The sequence below is a fragment of the Nyctereutes procyonoides genome, unplaced genomic scaffold (genome assembly GCF_905146905.1).
Source record: "Nyctereutes procyonoides isolate TBG_1078 unplaced genomic scaffold, NYPRO_anot_genome, whole genome shotgun sequence".
NCBI lineage: Eukaryota > Metazoa > Chordata > Mammalia > Carnivora > Canidae > Nyctereutes > Nyctereutes procyonoides.
The window spans coordinates 6,678,071-6,693,906 of record NW_026575034.1 but is presented as its reverse complement, the minus strand read 5'-3'; the positions used below and the strand labels follow the sequence as shown (position 1 = coordinate 6,693,906).

General features: G+C 40.2%; 1 pseudogene; it reads right to left on the bottom strand.

Moving 5' to 3' along the window:
* Nucleotides 1-14,322: 14,322 nt before the first annotated feature.
* LOC129504775 (60S ribosomal protein L14-like) lies at nt 14,323-14,941 on the bottom strand (annotated as a pseudogene).
* Between the last annotated feature and the right edge of the window lie 895 nt (nt 14,942-15,836).

Sequence of the window (15,836 nt, the reverse complement as noted above, 5' to 3'; positions counted from 1 at the left end):
TGGTCTCTACAAAAAGGCATGCTGTCTTCTCTATCAAGCTGAGACATGAGGCTCACCAAGTCAAATACCAAAAAAAAAAAAAAAAGTCTTAAATCTGATAGCTCATTTTAGCATCAATTCCAACTGGCCTTCCTTCACCTAAGATCATTTCTGGGGAGAAAAGTTTAATTAGGTCCAGACCATGCTCATTAAAAATTTACCTCTGTAAATATTATTCTTTCAACTTTCTTCATTATGATCAATCCAACTTTGAAGAATCTTTGATAGTATTGTAATTATTTTAGATTTAATTATTAGATCAAATATTAGATTCATAGTTAGATTTAATTATTTTATTTAAAACGTAAATTCCTTTCTGTGTGTGTGTATTTGTGTGTGCATGCATGCTACAGTTATGCACATATTTCCTTGGATGTCAAGAAAAAAATATGAAAACCAGATAATTTTTGACATTCTGAAGTAAAGCTTAATGAAAAACCACAGCTTCTATTCCTGGAGATTACCAGGACAGCATTTAAAGCCAGAAATGTTATGAACATTATTAGCCCAAGATACATTTTTCCATGCTGTAGACCTGCCATGTGATAGCTCAGAGTTTTTAAATTGTCTTTATTTGCTATTTTCACTCTCACCTCCCAATTAGAGCAGAGCTGCAAAGCTGCAGGGAAATGGGGGAGGTGTGGAAGAAGGGACTGTTAAGCAAAAGGATGATTTGTGTGATTTTATGAGATAGGAGCTTCTAGCCCAGGAAAAGAAGGTTCTGATTGCTGGACTGATCTTCCATGTGAGAAACTTGGTGGCCTCCTCAGTCGTGTGATTTTGGAGATATGGGGAACTCCTCTTCTTCCTCTTGTAAATATATCCTTTACCCATTCAATTCCAAGTACATGTATACAGGATCTTTATGCCAGAGGCTATGCCTGTCATGAGATACAAAGGTGGAAAAAAGACCCCTCCTCCTAGACAGTTTACAGGCTTTACAGGGCCTTTCTGTAGAAAGGAAGAGAGACAGGACACAAGTTGATAAATTCAGCAATAAGGAGAAGCATAGATGCTATCGAGCATAGAATGAAAACCTTTACTTTGTTCTTCGAGTCAGGAGGAACTTCCTAAAGGAATGGTAGGCTGGTACCTGAAGGACAGAGAAGTTGGGTGAAGGGAGAGAGGAGAACACAAAGAAAAGGCAAGAACATGATGGACCAGAGAGAGAAGCAGGAACAAAGACTTGGAGGCGGAAGATGTTGCATCCGGGTTCAACTTTTCTTCAGTGGTTTGACCTTGATTAGCCACTCAAGGAAAATTGAGGGCCTCAGTTTCCTTATTGGTAAAAATTTTTACTGTCAGCATTACTGAAAAGTAATGAGATAACGTAGTAGAAGTACTTCCATTGTTAGCAAGAGATAGAAATTCAACTTTAACCAATTTAAGTCTAAAGGGCAATGTATTGGAAGGTTATTGAGATGTATAGGACGTGAAGACCTTACAGAGGGCAGGGGTGTGACTGCATCTCAGGACCAACTGCAATTAGAAATTCAAATGCTATTAAGACACTATTGCTTTTCATATCTATTTACATTTGCATGTTGACATTATCTTCCTTTCCACCAAACACCAGCTTTTCATTCATAATGGGTGATCATGGCTGCCCAAGAAGTCAACTTCTGAGTTTTATATCTTTGGCAGAACTTATTCGAAGAGAGTCTGCTTCTCTCAGTTCAAGTTCCAAAATTACCAGGAAAGGACTGGTCAGATGTCCACCCCAAAGCCATCAACTGTGGTCATGGAGTAAGGTCATAATGTATACACATGGTGACTCTTGAAGTGGGAGTTGGAGAGACAGTTCAGTTCCTGGTTTTTAAAAATACTAATTGGGGTGCCTGGGTGGTTCAGTTGGTTAAGCATCTGACTCTTGATTTCAGCTCAGGTCATGATCTCAGGGTCATGATTGCAGGGTTGTGATATCAAGTCCTGCTTAAGATTCTCTCTCTCCCTCCTCCCCTGCTCTTCCTCCCCTGCTCTCTTTCTCTCTAAAGTGTATATATATATATATATATATATATATATATATATATATACTAATAATTAAAGTTACATACCTTTGGGATCCCTGGGTGGCCCAGCGGTTGACCATCTGCCTTCGGCCCAGGGCGTGATCCTGGAGTCCTGGGATCGAGTCCCCCATCAGGTTCCCTGTATGGACCCTGCTTCTCCCTCTGCCTGTGTCTCTGTCTCTCTCTCTCTCTCTCTCTCTCTCTGTGTGTGTGTCTTTCATGAATAAATAAATAAAATCTTAAAAAATGTTACATATTTTTGATGCACATCTTCAATGTTTTTTGCAAAATGCAACAAACCTTAGATGATATATTTCATTAACTGTTAACCTAACGAAGTAGTTACTATTATTATTTCCATATTATAGGCAAAGAAACTAAGTTATAGTGAAGTGGTCACTTGTTCAGGCTTCATACAATTAGTAAGGTGAAAAGCCTGGTTACCAAACCAAGCTTGCCTAGCTTAGTTTGAGCTATTGACTATTAGGGACATTTAATTTAATAAATGTCTCTTTTCAGTTGAAGACCAGATTTCTATTTCCCTTTAGGGAGCAGAAGAATTCTGAACCCTGGGAGCTGGGGGTTGGGGAACAGCGCGTTCCCCTCTCTCTCTCCCCAGTGTTGAGGGCCAGCCAGAGATTACAAGCCATGAAGAAGAAAGCCAGAGCAGAACTCAAAGACAGGAATTCTTTAGATGTTATAGATCACACAACTTTGAAGTGATTCTGTTACCTATGTCTATATCATTTCTCTCTTTCCAACAGAGTATAAAATATCACACCTTTCATGCTAAAAGTGACTTTCACATATGGATGCTGATTTTTCATTAACTTTGGTGGTGTTAGTCCTCGCCTAAAGCTATAGATCTCACTAGAAATTAAAGAAAAGTGATTCTATGATTCTAAAAATGGATGTGGCGAGATTCTGATAGAAATTTTTAAAAGACAGATGCATCCAGTGCCTGTAAGTTAATATAAAAGATTAAGGAATGGACTAAGTCTGAGTTGATTCAGGGTTTTCCATTCCAATTCAATGTATTACCCAATGACATTACTGACATTTTGGGTGGATCAGAATACTCATCACTAGTTTCTTCACTCAAATCTTCATGGAATATTTGCTTGTTGGTGTTTTTTAGAGTATAGGATAGAAGCACTTATGGTTTTGTTGAGAAGGAAAGGAAAGAAAATATTATTGCAACTGGATTTGCTCATCAGTTCAGTTATTTATTTATTCTACTAGTAAATATTGAAGTAGAGAGAGATGTGATTGAGGAGGAAAAACAATGGTGGCTTAACTTTTACATACAATATTTTTGTTTTAAAAATCTGAAGCAAATATGGCAAAATATTAAGATTTGTTTAAAGCTTATTATAGGTTTGGGGGCACCTGGATGGCTCAGTCAGTTAAGCATCTGACTCTTGATTTCAGCTCAGGTTACAATCTCAGGATCTGACCATGTCAGGCTCTATATTGGACATGGAACCTGCTTCAGATTCTCTCAACTTCATCTGGCCCTTCTCTCTCTCTCTCTCTCTCTCTCTCTCTCTCTCTCTCTCCCCCAATCTCTAAAAAGAAGAAGAAGAAGAAGAAGAAGAAGAAGAAGAAGAAGAAGCTTATTATAGGTCCAATGAGATTTTTTTAATTAAAATCTTTATTTATTTATTCATGAGAGACAGAGAGAGAGACAGAGACACAGGCAGAGGGAGAAGCAGGCTCCACGCAGGGAGCCTGACGTGGGACTCGATCCTGGGACTCCAAGATCACATCCTGGGCCAAAGGCAGGCACCCAACCACTGAACCATCTAGGCATCCCTGAGATTTGTTTTTAAGCCAGTATCCTGAATATAATATATGACATTTGGTTGAGAATAAAGAATAAAAAAGGGAAATATGTTTTGAAATCCATAAGCACTAAAAGCACTCCATTTTGCTTCATTTTTTAAAAAGAGATTTATTAATTATTTTAGAAAAAGAGTGCAAGCAGGGGTAAGGGCAGAAGGGGAGAGAGAGAGTCTTACATTCTGCCCTAAGGGCGGAGCCTGTGTGGGCTCCATCCCACAATCCTGAGATCAGGACCTCCACCAAAACCAAGAGGCAGTTGCCCAAACAACTGCACCACTCAGGCGCCCCTAGTACATTTTTTTTAATGCACTTTTACTATGTTGTGACCATGAATCCTAATAAGCCAGCACCATGTGGGTTTCAAAGCTTTGATTACATGGTGCATGTTGCTCTGTGTTCTGTGTTTGGTCAGCGGTGGTGGTGGTGGTGGTGGTGGTGGTACAACTTGGATCTAGAAATTTAAAAAGTACATTAAATCGGAAAGCACAGACCTCTCATAATTGTCTCTCTTCAACCCCAAATAAAAACTTCCTGTTTACAATGATACCTAATATACGTACACAAATTGTCTTAAGCCTCAAGCATGACATAGAATTTATTCTAGAATTTTACATTCTCTTATCCCAAGCTGTAAGGCACGGGGCAAGTCATTCTTTTAAATCTCAATTCCCCTGTATGTCAGCTGGGAAAAATAAAAATAATGGTTTCTGTCTCGTGGGTTGTTTGTTATAAAGAGAGGTGACTTTACCACGACATTAATAAAGGATAAGTTTCAAGGCTTCGCTTATACAAATTTTCTCCAAATTCAGTATCTAAATTGTATTTGTAATTTTGTATTGTTTTTCCTAAAAAAGAGCCTTCCAAATGGACTACTTTCGGGCCTGATAATATCTGGATCCGCCTCTGGCTACAGAGATGACATGCCATATTAAGTAAATATAAAGCTTTAGGAATGTGCTCAATATAGGGAAGAAAGAGAGAGGAGGGGTGGGGGGATGAGATGGCAATTTTAAGGGATTGGCTCACATGATTGTGGAGCCTGGCAAATCAAAATCCAAGGCAGGTCAGCAGGCTGGAAACTCAGAAGACAGTGGACAGTGCAGTCGTCAGGCTAGAGTTGGTAGGTCAGGCTGGTGGCTGGGAATTCAGGGAGGGCTTCTATGTTACAGTTTTGAGGCAATTCCTTCTTTCCCAGTTAACCTTAGTTTTTGTTCCTCAGGCCTTCCACTCATTGGATGAGGCCCACTCACATTATCAGGGGTGATCTTTTACATATTAAATGATAGACTATAGAACACCTGCACAGCAACATCAGGACTGGTGTCTGGCCAAGCAACTGGGCACCGCAGCCTAGGCAACCTGACCCATAAAATTACCACACAGAGTAAGTGCTCAGCAAAACAAAGTACTCTGCAAAGTCCTGATTAATTCTTCTTCTCCTCCTCCTCCTCCTTCTTTGCCTTATTATAGCCTATATTTTTAGAACAGTACCTGAAATCTGAAAAGCTCTCAAAAAATCTTTTGGGAAAATGAATGCGTCAAGAAATGCAAGAATAAATGAATAAAAATGTAGTTGCCAGCAAAGAGCTGATATATGGACTGTTCAAAATGGCTGGCATGGGGGAGCCCAAAGGATTTGGCTGGATGGCACATCAGATAAATGATAAATGGAGTCTGGTGTACATTCTGTTTTTGCCCTGGTCCATAATGTCAGGTCTTTTTTTTTTAAGATTTTGTTTATTTATTTATTTGAGAGAGAGAGAGAGAGAGAGCACAAGCAGGGGGAGCAGCAGAGGGAGAGGGAGAAGTAGATCCCCCCCCCAAGCAGGGAACCCAACTTGGGGCTCCATCCCAGGACCCCGGGATCATGACCTGAGCCAAAGGCAGATGCTTAACCGACTTAGCCCGACGTCAGGTCTTAATACATGGTTATGAAGTAAAGTTTGAAATCTGAGGAATGAGTGATAAATACTACAATCTCTCTTTTACTTGCTCACGGCAGAGGTAGCCTTTGCAGATCCAACATTTGTACCTTCTTAATTCCTATCCCCCCTCATATTGCTAAAAATATAGCTGGACTTGACTTAAAGAGCGTAACAATTTTTTTCCTTGTAATCTGACCTGTCTAAAATACAAGGCAGCTTTCGGGTGCATGTCCTTATGTTTATCTTTCTGACTTTTATTCCATGTTCAAATAAGTCAGTCCAATTTTCACCATTTTCTCACTCTTGCCTACCTCTCAATTCAAAGGGTATTTATTCTTCATGGAGGAGTCACAGAATGGGGGGTGGCAGGTAGAAGAACTATGTCCTAAAATTCAATAACACTTCTCTCTTATACATGGGAGACCTGGAGGCTTGCCTTTAGAGGGTGAGGCAAAAAAGATTAAAACAAATCCACTTGCCTTTCCTTCCATGATTCTACTGCAGTGTCCATGCTAACACCAGGAATCCAATCATTCTGTTTTCCTACACTCTTAATAAACCACGTTTCTCTGGGGGTTAAAGATGAAATCGTGTCTCTTTGCATCTCAGTTTCAATCTCTACTCAGTAGCTTGCTTCAGAATGGCTCTTCCTGGGAACCTGTGTGCTCTGATCAAAATGCCAATTACATTTGTTTCCTCAGCATTATCAGACAAGACTTCTTGCCCCCATATTGTGAGTACTTTGTGTATCTGACTTATAATTTATCTTTTTAAGATTTTATTTATTTATTCATGAGAGACAGAGACAGAGGCAGAGGGAGAAGCAGCCTCCCTGCTGGGAGCCCGATGTGGGACTCCATCCCAGGACCCCAGGATCACGACCTATAATTTACACATATCAATTTACTGGAAGGCCTCTAGGGTGTGTAGTCCCACTATTGGCTGAAACAAGGCAAACTCTCCTCACATATTTAGGCCAAGTCTCCCTGACAATGTATTTTACACCATTTGAATGGGACATGGTTAAGGAAAATCAGCTGAGATCTGAAGACCAAAGTTGCCATTGGAGACCGAGTCTCCACTGTTCTGAGGGTTGAACTTATGAACCTTGAGAGGTAAATGCATTTTGACAAATTTGTCCATTCCTCTGTTTCTTCATTTTTTGAAAACTCTACCCTCCTCCCACCCCCACACACATACACACACAGAGGTGTGGACCTCCGAAGTCATCTGATAATATATAACCACGACTCCTGGCCACACATGTTTGAATAGAGTATTTGACCCAATCTGGACAAGTCAGATGTTCTTCACAGGAATTGGGAAATTTAATTCTCAGACACTAGTTTACTACCTTTTGGTCATTAGAACTATAAGCTAATATAATGCCAGGGTTGGGGGTTGGAAATTTTTTTGAAACACTAGAAAGACCTGAACTGCAGAGAGTGAATGATCCAGACAGAAATGTCATGACACCTCGGGAGAAACAGCCACAGTACATGGCAATTTTCTAGTTCCCGATTCCAAGCCTGGGGGGGGGGGGGGTCACGGCTGTACTTCCTGCACCTCTATAAGATGACACCTTTACCCTTCTGATGATTACTCCTTTGTATACAAGTTAGTATAAGTGGATTTCTGTTCATTGTCACCAAAAATATCTTGATCAAAATATCCTATGGAATCCATAGTGATCAAAGTTAGTGCATTTATTGTGGAATCATTGATGTGATACAAAAAAAAATAACCATTACATGCATACTATTTCTAGAAACTACAAGGTCTCAAGGGAACAAGATGGAAAAAATATTCATTTTCAACTCTGAGGAAAGAGATGATCAACATTGATTGAGTGACTAGGATACACTAGAGTGTTTCAAATGCATTAAAAAAAATCCACAGAAACCATGCAATGTAAAGGACTTAGCTATTCTCCTTTTAAGGCAAGTATTTATTGAATACCTACTATTTTTCATACTTTGTCCTAAAAGCTGAAAATAAAGTACTGAACGAAATGAGCACATCCTCAGCAATGGAGGATTTTATGTTCTAGTGGAATAGATATAAACAAAAAAAATCTCAAGTAATACAAACGCTATGAGAAAAAGGCAGGCTGTGATGTGATGGAGAGTGAGCAGGGGTATGATGTACGGTGAGGTGTGAGGAGGAGGTGAAGGGGAAGCAGCATTAAAAAGGATGGCCAGGTGACATCTCAGGTGAGACCTGATTTACGTGAAAGTCTCACCACATGAACAACACCCCAGGCAGAGAATTTAGCAAGTGCCAGAGCTCCTGAGGCAAGAAAAGGTCTGGTGTGTTCAAGCCCTAGAACGTGGGCCAGAGTGGCTGAGACCTAAGAACACAGAGAAGAGCAATGTGAGGTGAGGCTGGGGAGGGAGTAGCTGCAGCCATATCAGAGCCTTGCAGACAACCGTAAAGAATTTTGATTTAATTCAATGAGTAGTGGAAAGCCATTAGAGAATTTTAAGCAAAGGAGCAGTATAATCATTTGTGTTTTAAAAAGATTCTGGTAGAGAGTAGACTGCAGTGTCCAAGGGGAGCGGAGAGAGTGGGTAAGAAGGCATCGCAGGTGATGAGGGGCGATGGTAGCCTGGCAAGGGCACTGGAAACAGAGATACCCAAAATCACGTGGGTTTGATACCGTTTCCGGTATCTGACAGGACTTGCTAACAGATTCATGAGGGTCTAGTGAAAAAGAGGAAACAAGAGTGACTCCCAGGCACTGACTTGAGCAACATGGCTAAATGCCCTTATCAATGGAAGAAAACCAGAAGAGAGATGAACTTTGTGCGTTGGAGGGTGATGGTGAAGAAACAAACAGAACCCAGTGTTCTGTTTGGGCCTGTCATGTTTGAGCTTCCTGGCAGACATCTAAGTGAGGTGCCAGGGAGGCAGCTGGGCATCCAGCAGGGAGCACAAGAAACAGATGAAGCCCGAAGAAATCGATTTGAAAGGCAGCTAGAAGGAGGGCGAGGACTGTGCTCTCAGATGCGGGAGAGTTCTTATCATCAAGAGAAGGAAACACCCTCATGCTTCTCTGATTCTGTCTCCACCCCCCCATGTGTGTCTATGTGACAGGTATTATGAAGTAAGATCACCCTCGAGGACAATAACAAAGTGAATCAGTCAGAAAAGTAAGTGGGACCGGTAAGTGACACTCAGTGTCCAGATGGGATCTGTAGTTGTGATTACAAACGACTGCATCTCCAGCCTGTTTGGATGATTTTTTCAGTCATGTAAATTGCTCCAGTGCAGGACGGAATAGGCAGATTGTTAGCTTTGGCCAGAGTTTGGATTTTTTTCCAGTTGAGTATTTTGGTTCATCTCTCTTCCGGTTTTCTTCCATTGATAAGGGCATTTAGCCATGTTGCTCAAGTCAGTGCCTGGGAGTCACTCTTGTTTCCTCTTTCGCACTAGACTCTCATGAATCTATTAGCAAGTCTTGTCAGATACCAGAAACGATACCAACTCCATGTGATTGTGTGTATCTCCTCCCAAACTGGAGGGAGAATTAAGAAGAGAGTTGATAATGTACAGAAATGAATGATCATGTGGTAGAGCATGGAATCCAGTTGGTTAACAAGGGTGTGATATATTTTTGTAGCAATGTCCCCAGTCTGTCATGGTCTCCTCCACACTGAAAATGGCCATTTGGCTTGAAAAGCATTTGAGCATTGGGCCTCGACCTATTGGTGCTCTTGGGATACTGACATCACGACAGAATGAATAAGCTCTGATTATCCTCCTGCAGGATGAAAATTACATGGCTTAGTCATTTTTTGTCACACCTGTCAACAGCCATCCTACTGCTAGACGTGTGAGCAAGGCCATCCAAGACCAGCCACAGCCCAGCCAACTAACCAATTGACAGCAAACCCCCACACAAACTCAGGTAAGATAATCCGAGCCCAGTCTAGACTAGAGGAACCAGCTAACAGAATTGTGAGCCCAATACATTGTCGGTTACACAGCAAGAGATAATTGGTACAAGTGATGGATGGTGAAGAAAGGTAAATGGATTGGAGGTCAGAGAAAGAGGGAAGGGTTGGTAAGGTGGGAGTATAAATATAAATGCCTTGGGAAGATGAAAAAAATGTTGGAGATGGATGGTGGTGATCATTGGGCCACAGTGATCATGTACTCCATGACACTGACCCTTATGCTTAAAAATGGCTGAAATGGGGAGCAGCCTGGGTGGCTCAGTGGTTTAGCGCTGCTTTCAGCCCAGGGCATGGTCCTGGAGACCCAGGATCGAGTCCCATGTCAGGCTCCCTGCATGGAGCTTGCTTTGCCCTCTGCCTGTGTCTCTGCCTCTCTCTCTCTGTATGTGTCTTTCATGAATAAATAAATAAAATCTTAAAAAATGGTTGAAACGGTAAAATTTGTGTTACCTGTATTTTTACCACAGGTAAAAAACAAAATTAAAAAATGAATTGGAAGAGAGATATTTATGATTATTTTTCTATTAAAGAAATTGAGCTTCAGTGTAGAGAAAAATTTGTCCCAAGTTATGCCAACAGGAAATGGAGAAACTATGAATAGCAACAAGACTTGTCTTTTCTGACATTACTAGCAGAGCGGAAAGAACAGGAGACCTAACCAAGAATTCATAAATTTTATTTTAGTTGGTATAAATTTTAAAGATCATCTAAGCTGTCCTCTCATTTTATAAATGAAGTACTACATATATTTGTGTTATTGCATGCCACTTAGACGTTGATTTATTAAGTACTTCTGGGCTGGCTCTCTGTGCCTGGCTTGAGCTAGTCAATGAGCATCCAGCTCATGGAGCCTCATGGAGCTTTCCGTCGTGACAACATGTTCTAAACCAAAAAGCCATAAAAACAATTGCATAATTACGAGTTATGTTAAACACTCTGAAAGAAAAAGACGAAGGGATTTGTGAGTATATATCAGGGACACCTCATTCTTGGTGGTGGCAGGAATCAGAGAAAGCTTCCCCAAGGAGTCACATAGGCTGAGACTGGAAGGATTAGTCGAGGTTGTGGAGGAGAAATCTCTCTGTGCCTCAATTTCCTCATTTGTAATATGAAGGGAATTGGACTAAATTCTCTTCCAGATCTAAAATGAATTATTCACTAAATTTAGAGATAGGGGATTTAAGTTTGGCTGGAAAACAGATGTGACCATGATTCAGGAAGTTGCTGGTTTTTACATTCATGTGGATTGTTTATTATATAGTTCAGCAAGAAAAGATACTTAAAACTGGTATTTGGGCACCCAATCTTTTTTCAATATGTTCAAATCAAATCCCTTACCTTGGCCTGAGCTCTCATGGGATTTTCATGGTATCTTTTAATCAAAACTTAAGCATAAACTACATAGTGGCTCCAGACTTCTTTTTCAATATACACAGAGGGACTACAGGAGTTATTTCCTTTTCCGTATAAAATCATCTCTCCAATGGAAAATATGTTTCAAATTAGGCACCGAGTCCATGAGTGAGTGCAGTGTGAATGGTCTATGTCAAAATGTAAAAGATTATTAGAAATGAGAAATGTACATTTTATGTATTTATGCTAAACTCTGGGTTCATTCTCTTTGGAAATATTAACATCTCAACCCCCATCTGGGTAAAACCACCTTATTTTAACTTGCAATTCATTTTAAGGAAAAATGAGGGGGGGACAGTTGCTTTAGAGGCTTTTCTTGAGATGTGAGCACAGTGGTTTTGAAACTATGCTGGTCTGGAGATTAGGAGCTCCGTGAACCAAGCTGGAGTGTTCTGCTTCCAAAGCGAGCAATGATTTTTCTGAGACAAGTATTGGCTCACTTTTTAAAATTTCTTCCATATATATTTCTTGATATTTGATACTTTCTACAGCTTGTCTTTTAAAAAGGAATGATTGAGAAACAAGCATTCAGGAAAACTGAGAAATGGAAATGCATGCTTGCTTTGACTGCTTGTCTGCCGCCACTCCCAAGCCTAGGACACCCAGAGTTGTGAATTTACGGCAAACATATAATAAAGTCATATTTCTACTAAAAATCATGTCTAGTTCAAATGACATAATTTAATATATAAACATTCTATGCATTACACACATTCGCACACAACACACTAAAAATCCCATCAAGATTTCCTGGTATTCCCCCAAGTAAAACAGGGGAAAACCATCAGTTTAGTAGATAGAGGCCCTTTTAATTCTAGTATAACTCTTTGCAAACAAAAGTTTAGATCTAGGTCTCTACTTATTTAAGAGATGACTATTCTTTTGTTGTTGTTTTGTTTCATTTTTAAACTAATTTTATTTTATTTTGATCGGAAAGGAATATGAACTTTATTTTTTAATATATTTTTTATTGAAGTTCGATTTGTCAACATATAGTATTGCACCCAGTGCTCATCCCATCAAGTGCCCCCCTCAGTGCCCGTCACCCAGTTCTTACAATCAGTTTTCAGATAGGGACATTGAGACACCAAAGAGAACTGTCTTGCCTGTGCACACATACAGTGTTCAATGTAAGGATCAGAATTTAGGAAATGCTGAGACCAGTGTTTCCCCACACAAAGTTCGCTGTTAAATGCCTGTTGTTCAAATTGCCAAGTCTCAACTGGGTCCCTATCATAAAGGGCTGGTCATACATTTGTGGTGGCAAAGAGGAATAGCAAACTTGTCAAAATTTTGTCTGTCTGGTCCCTCTACTCTTCTACTCTCTCTAGGGGATGCTGGGGAGTAGCCCAGGTGAAGGAAAGTCCACTGGGAGCAGAAGTCAGGTCCCCACCACAGGCAATAGGGAACAGTAAAAGTTAAAGAGGGGCTATAGCCCCAAGCCTTCTGATTGCTGAAGTCCTAAATGCCAGGGACAGAGTCTGAAAAGTTATATAACATGAAAAGGCAAGATAGGGGTATCAAGTCAGGATATCAAAGCAAGAATGGGACATGGATGCTTATAGAAAAATAGAACTGCTAAATTGGGGATACCTAGGCAAGAGATCATGGGCTTAGCCTTCAAGCATGAGTTTTTGCTTGGGATGACTTTAATATTGGTGACATACTTGTCAAGGTCAGTACGCCAGTGTGACAGTATCAGGAGATTAAGATGGCCAGAAAATTACTGAATATGGTTTCTACAGTTATTTCCAAAAGAAGCTTTTCCTCCTAGGATTAGAAATACTGTTGGATCAATATTTGGAATAAAAACAGTGACACCACTGTGTATAAGCTCCTTGGCCTTTGACACCCTAACCGGATCTCTTTATTAAATGATGTTGAAGCATCCTTACTGATGACAACCCATAAGGGCCTATGACACCCCCATCGTAATAACCAAAGTTATTTCATCAAGGAAATATTAAGTTATGTTTAGTAGGGTTTTCAGATATTCCATGATATCATGGTTCTTTGATAATATTTATGCTTTAGATAATCTTTCAAGCAACTTATGTATTTAACCAGAACATCCTATCATACACTAAACTGAGTTTGTTAGATGTGGGGGAAAATGTTTTAGTTTTCCAAACTCCTGAATGATTATTTCGTTCATCAACAGGCATTTGTTGGGTACTTAATATATTCCAGGAACTTGGTAGGGACTGAAGCTTAAAGACAAATAGGCGCAGTTTCTAGACTCAAGTAATTTGCCATTTAGCGGCAGAGAGATGTGAGGCACCAATGTAATCCAGCCTGAAGTGTCCTGTGTTCGAGGTAGACACGGGACACTTCAGAAGTCTGTAAGATAGGGAGTATTGAGTTCATTCACTGTTAGGGTCTAATTGAGGGAAGGTTGAACTGAGCCATTTTCCTTGAAATGATTAGGCGAAAATGGGCACCCGAGGATCGGTACTTTGAGCAGAGAGGAAAGTCTACATAAACTTCGGTCAACGTGGTGTTTAAATAATTCATGTTATATGGAGTATAAGGAAGAAGAGATAAGGCTAAGAGGTAATTTAGAAACAGATTAAATAAATCTTCTATTCCTAGAAAACATGGGGCTTCTTGGAGGTGTGTGTACATGTGCATACACACGGGTGAAAATTAAAAAAAAAGTCTTTCACCATGTAGATTTAATGGAAAATTAATATTTTATTAGTAGACATATATACATATACATATATATTTCTACTTGCCTGCAGTAGTGATTGAGAGGTTACACCTCAGAACGCTGAAAGAGCAGGCATTATATTTGGCATGAAGGGAAAGCATGCCCTTTGGAGTCAGCTGGATCTGCATTTGAATTTCATTTCCTTTACTTCTTGGCTCTGTAACCTTGAGAAAACCACTAAATTGTTCAAAGTTGAAATTCCAGGGTTGTTATGAGCTGTAAGTATGGTAAAACAGAAAGCTATGATCCTGAGGTCTGCAATGGATGCTAGCGGTTGATTATGCCTTTTTCACGAGTGTCCTCTGTCTTCAAATTCTACGTTTTTTTTTTAATTTGTCATGTTGTCAGTTTTTTTTTTAAACATGTACAAAAGAAAAAAAGCCCTTATTACTTATTTATAATAGCCTCTTAGGCTTTTATGCTTTCTTGCCAGATGCCTTTGGAGCAGGTGCTTTCTGGGCTGGAGTATTCTGACCTTCCTGAGTCTTCGGAGGTGCTGCATGCTGGCCTGCAGCTTTCGGGGCAGTAGCCTTCTTGTCTGCAGCGGCCATCGTTTTTGCTGGAAACTCTGCAGCAGCTGCTGCAGCAGCACACTGAGCAGTGGGTGCTTTTTTGGGGAGACACTTCCAGGAGAGCTGCTTTTTGCAGCTTCCTGACATCGAGCTTGATTATTCTGTTCCTCATTTTCTTTGCCTTCCTGACTTTATAATGATCAAAATCTGTCATCTCGGCTTTTCTGTCTCTGGTTTCAGTCTGCAGGGCCCATCTTGTGGCTGCCCATTTTGTGTTGATCTCTGCTTTCTGCCAGTCTTGTCGGACGTACCTCTGGCCGGTGCCATGTGGGAAGTTGAGAATGAAGTCAGTGAGCTCCATGGATTTGAAAGGCATGACCTGTCTTCTTACCAGACTGCAAGGTCCATCAGCCCAAGCCCTGTTCTGAGCAATAGCATAGACAATCCCAACCAGCTTCCCCGGATGAGGCCCCAAGGAGATGGAGGGCACCCGGCCAACCTCCACGAAGCACCCAAACACCATGAAGGAAGAGGGAAATCCCTACTGTGTGCATGCCCATTTTGTAATTTTGTCAGTTTTCGCTTTATTCTAAATTTTTATTTATTTATTTATTTATTTATTTATTTATTTATTTATTTATTTATTTTTAAATATTTTATTTATTTATTCATGAGAGACACACAGAGAGAGAGGGAGAGGCAGAGACACAGAGACAGTAAGTTTTTATTCAAATTCCAGTTAATTACCATGCACTGTAATATTAGTTTCAGATTTACAATATAGTGATTCAACACTTCCATACAACACCTCATTACAGCAAGAGCACCCCTTCATCCCCATCACCTATTTGGCCCACCCACCACCCCGCTCCCCTCTGGTAACTTGAATCAGTTTGCTCTATAGTTAAGAGTCTGTTTCTTGGTTTGTCCCACTCTCTCTTTTTTTTTCCTTCCTTTGCTTATTTGTTTTGTTTCTTAAATTCCACTTAGGAGTGAAAACACATGGTATTTGTCTTTCTCTGACTGATTTATTTCACTCAGCATAATACACTCTAGTTCTATCCATGTCATAGCAAGAGGCAAGATTTTATCCTTTTTGATGGCTGGTATCCCATTGCACATATACTACCTTTTTTAAATCCATTCATCAGTCAATGGACACTTGGGCTGTTTCCATAATTTGACTATTGTAGGTAATGCCGCTATAAACATTGAGGTACATGTCTTCCTTGGAATTAGTATTTTTGTATTCTTTGGCTAAATACCTAGTAGTGCAATTGCTGGATCAAAGGGTAGTTCTGTTTTTAACTTTTCGTGGAGGCTTCATGCTGTTTTCCAGAGTGGTTGCACCAGGTTGCATTCCCACCAGCAGTGTATAGGATATAGGAGTTCCCCTTTCTCCACAGTATCTGTTGTTT